At 36.2% G+C, this 4,801-nt stretch overlaps 1 long non-coding RNA gene across 1 annotated transcript; it reads left to right on the top strand.

Moving 5' to 3' along the window:
• Positions 1-2,955: 2,955 nt before the first annotated feature.
• Positions 2,956-3,652, top strand: LOC128296374 (uncharacterized). The gene is made up of 2 exons (XR_008286984.1): positions 2,956-3,271; positions 3,417-3,652. It is a non-coding gene; the product is annotated as an uncharacterized LOC128296374 (long non-coding RNA).
• The last annotated feature ends 1,149 nt before the right edge of the window (positions 3,653-4,801 follow it).

The raw sequence follows: 4,801 nt of genomic DNA, 5'->3' as shown, positions 1-4,801 counted from the left end.
ATAATTTACTAACCTTCTCTTCATTCAAAAGGCCAAATGCCCCCCCTCTTTTTCTTCTTCTTGTACGGCTAAAAAGAACAAGGTGATACTTTGTTTTCTTCACGATTCCTTTCCTTATTTTAATTACTTTTCCTTTTTATTTATTTATGTTATAAAATATAAAACTACTAACTAATAATTAATACATATTATATGTATATGATCCCATCATGGCCGGCCACTACTTATCATAAATGGAAATTTGACATGCAAACCCATCATTTTTATAACATGCATTAATAAGTCACTTCAACATTTGCCTAACACATTTCTAAATTTTCTCACATAAGTCCTATTTAATAATTTCCCATACAAATGACAAAATTGAAGCATGAAACTTTCACACATGCCTGTTTCACATACAATAAACACAAAATTTAATGGTTAATTATTTTTACGACTTGGTTTTGTGATCCTGAAACCACTTTCTGACTAAGGTCAAATTAGGGCTGTCACAATATAACTCCTTTAACTAATAGAATGCAACTTTTTCATTTTATACGATTTAGTCCTTTTTACCGAATTAAGCATTTAAACTGTAAAATTTCTTTACGAATCTTTCATGTAATTAATATATCTTGCTGTAGACCTTATTAAACTAATAAAATAAGTATTTTGACTTTGGATTGTGGTCTGGAAACCACTGTTCTGATTAACCCTAAAAATGGGCTGTTACAACTCCCCCCTCTTTTAGAGATTTTCGTCCCCGAAAATTTTACCAGAAGAAGTTGCTTCCAAATCTTATGAATCACTTTCACTAATTTCTTAGGGTCACAAATCGATTTCAGCCTCGCATATCTTTTTCCCATAGCCTTTGAACTTTAACACATAGCTCAGTTGATCTGTCAAATAGGAACTTTGTATATACTGAAACAATCATGTGGATTTTTGGCCAAACAATCAACCACAATACAAATAACATCTCCTTTATTGGTAATTATGAAAACCCCAATACGAAGTCTATAGTGATTTTATCTCTTTATCACACCCATACCATCACTGACTGTATTAGATCTGAATACACTTGATCTTTGGATTTAACCTGTTGATAAATCAACATCTGAACACAGAATGTGACAGCCCAAAATTGACCCTAGTCGGAATGTGGTTTCGGGACCACAAAACCGAGGCATAAAAATAATTAAAAATTTATTTTGATGCCTATAATATGTGTGTGCTCATGTATGACATTTTATGATGATTGATTTAGTGTTATAAGGGTGAATTCCACAAGAAAGGACTTAGTAGTGAACTTTGAAAGTATGATAGGAAATGTGTGATGACTAATTAAAGCATGCATGCAAAATAATGGACTTGCATGTCAAATTCCCCTTTATAGGTGGTGGCGGCCATGACAAGGAGGATGGGCTAAACATGTCATGAAACATGTTTTGTTGGTGCATTAGGGTGAAATAATAAACAAAGGTGTATGGGTGATAAAAAAAATGAAAAAAAAAATGTGTGTGAGTGTGGTAATCCCCCCCTTGCCGTGAGTTGAGAAAGAAGGAAGAAAAAAATTTGTTGTGTTCTTCCTTTCTCATCCTTTTGGCTGAAAATCATAAGGAGGAAGAAAGAGGATTTTTGCTTCATGCTTGGTTTAGAAGAGATCTAGAAGGTGATTTGGCTAAATTGGCATCAAGATTAAGGTATGTATGAGGTTGTGTTAGGAGTTTCATGCATGTTTTGGGTTGCTAACTTGATGTGCATGTTAGCCATGGCTCAAATCTTTGTTATGCCATGGAAATGGTATTTGGCCAAAGTTGTTATGGTGATAAAGCCATTGCATGCTAAGTGTGAAGCTTGATGATGATGCATGCAATGATGGATTGTCTACTCTTGAGATTTCTTTGTAGCCATCTTGAGTAAGACTTTGAGTTTTCTTTTGTTTAACCATGATTGAAGTTGAAAAAGGGGCATGATTGTCATATTCGGCCATGATGCATTCATGAGCATGGTTCATGCTTCTTGCATGTTAGTTAAAATGTGTGTGTTTTGGATGGCTATGGACACCTTGAAATTCGGCCATGCTCATATATGCATATATATGTTTGCACATGATGTTTTGGTTATGAAGTAAGTGATGAATATGTTTGTTTAAAGAAGAAGATGTTGAAGAATGATTGTGAAATTGCAAGCACATTCGCCTAGCACACATATGAGTGCTTGATGCTATATTATAAGTTTTGAGCTACAATATGCAAAGCATTAACTAGTAAAATGCATGCTGTTTTTGTGTGGTATTAAGTGCATAATTGGCCTCAACATGGACAAGTATATTCGGCCTTAGGTAGCCTATTGATGGCCTTAGCTTTTCCTTGATGCTCGAATGAATTGTATTGAATTGCTTGATGTAGTATAAAATGTGCATGACCATTGTGTATTCAAGCTAAAGGGTGGCCATATGACCATTTAAACTCCTTGTCATATTCGCCATAAGCTAGCACAATGAGGTTTTAATAAATTGAATTTGTTTGAATTAGCTCAAGAGCTTAGAGGGCCACAATTGGACAAGGGGAAGGAAAAAGTAATCGAATAGCCGTAAAAGCCGTTCGACAACATCCGAGGTAAGTCCTCAAGAAGTGACCTTACTTGAATTATGTGGAATGAAATATGGATGTATTGATTATTGATTTATGTGTGTATGAGTATTCGAATGATACCGGGCTAAGTCCCAAGGCGATTATGCTAGTGATTATAATTGTGTTTGAGCCTTAGTAACAAAAATAAATATGTATGTCCAATGATTATTGATGTATGTGTGCATGAGAAATTGAATGATATCCGGGCTAAGCCTCAAGACAATTATGCTGGAAATTATAACCGGGTTAAGACCCAAGGCAATTGTGCTAGTGGCTACATCCGGCTAAGACCAAGGAATTCGTATGCGAGTCATTCTATCCGGCTAAGACCAAGGCATTTGTGCAAATCGTGATATCCGGGTTAAGTCCCGTAGGCCTTGGTGCGGGTTACCATAACCGGGCTATGTCCCGAAGGCGATTGAACGAGTAGCGATATCCGGTTAAACTCCGAAGGTATGTGATTTGAAAATTATAAGCTTGCTGGAAAATTTTAGCTAATGCACTTGTGAAATTTCCCAATGACAAGGTAAGTGTGGTGTGTGCTTTGCGCGCTAGGAGTAAGAGCGTATGCATATCCGCTCCTATGATGGAACGAGTTATCGGCCTTAACGAAGCCGTTATTTGTGTATGAACCTAAGAGTTGGGATGGTGAAGTAAGTATGATTATGTGAATGTGTATTAGTGAAATGATGTATTTGGTTATGTGAATGTAATGCTTTAATTAAAGCTGATTTTATTCCTTGAGACTTACTAAGCATAAAAATGCTTACCCCGTTGCTTTGGCTCTCTGTCTTATAGATTTTGCTCGATAGCAATCGGATTCGGGATCATTAAAGTCGAAGTCATCCACACTATCAACGCCTCTATTTTGGTATAAATTTTGGTTGAACTTTGAAATGGCATGTATAGGACTACCCCTTGTTGGTTTAAAAATGTGGTGATGTATATGTGTACGGCCATGCGAAAACGGCTCGTAAAAGTGAAGAATGAACTTAGACTATTTGCGGTTTGTATATATATATATGGTGTCATGATGTGACTATGAATTGAAATGGGAATGTTGGTCACATGATCAGCCATTGGCATGGTTAAAATGATCATATGTGGACCTATGTATGGCAAGACTAGTTGGTTCATGGAGACTACAAAATAAGTAAGACCTACCTTAAAAACAGATGCTGTCAGCTGCAGTAACGTGAATGTGAAAAATCACCAAAATTTGTAGGAATGGTATTAAATAGTGAATCAGCTATGTAAATGAACCTTGATGAGTCTATTTTCATATGGAAGAAACGAAATGGTCATAGGAGTTACTTGTTAAGAGATATTAAAGCTATTGTGAGACAGGGCCAGAATGGTTTCTGGGTCCCCTGTCGCAACTTTAAAAATTTACTATAAATTATCCAGAAAGAATTAGGAGTCATGCCTTATATGTGCAGATTCCATTTTGAGTCTAGTTTCATTAGAAACAAATGGAATCAGTATTAAAGCCCTGTACAGAGAGATATTCAAGTTGTAACGTGCGAAGGTCAGAGCAGTCGATCCCTATAACAGGGGTGACTTTAACTAATAAACTGTACCAATTGGCCCGACCAAAAATTCTAGAAATAAATCCATAAATGGATATATGAGTCTAAATTCAGGGAAAATTTACAAAACCAGTTTCCGAGTTTTGAAACTCGAGATATGATTTTTAAGGCGACAGTGACGCAGTTTTCCAGCCCGACTGGAAATGTCAAATTGGTGGGCAAAATATGTGGACTTGACTTGTTAACCCCTCGTGTCCGACACTGGTGATGGTCTCGGGATCGGGGTGTTACACAGAATCAGAAATATCGGGTTTCATACCCGTACACCAAAACATTTACTTCATGTAACTGTACACTTTGTTACTCTCAGAAGAACAGATAAGCTACTACTCAGCCTCATACAAAAACTTCTAAAATTCAGAATCGAAAGTTGTTTCACATTGTACCTGTTTAGCTTGCAATTTGTTAACACCTTTCTGAGTTTTTCAAACTCGCAAAGAAAACATCACTTTAGCTTTTTATTTAGCTAACAACAGACCATCATCAAATAAGATCAATCGAGTAACCACTCGCAAAAATAAGCAAAGATCTTTCTATTTGGCATCTGTAACTATATCTGCTTTCTCAACTATTAATCGATAACTGGTTGGAGTC

This window comes from Gossypium arboreum, chromosome 8 (genome assembly GCF_025698485.1).
Source record: "Gossypium arboreum isolate Shixiya-1 chromosome 8, ASM2569848v2, whole genome shotgun sequence".
Lineage (NCBI taxonomy): Eukaryota > Viridiplantae > Streptophyta > Magnoliopsida > Malvales > Malvaceae > Gossypium > Gossypium arboreum.
Note: the sequence above shows the minus strand (reverse complement) of the source record. Positions and strands in the feature narration are given on the sequence as shown.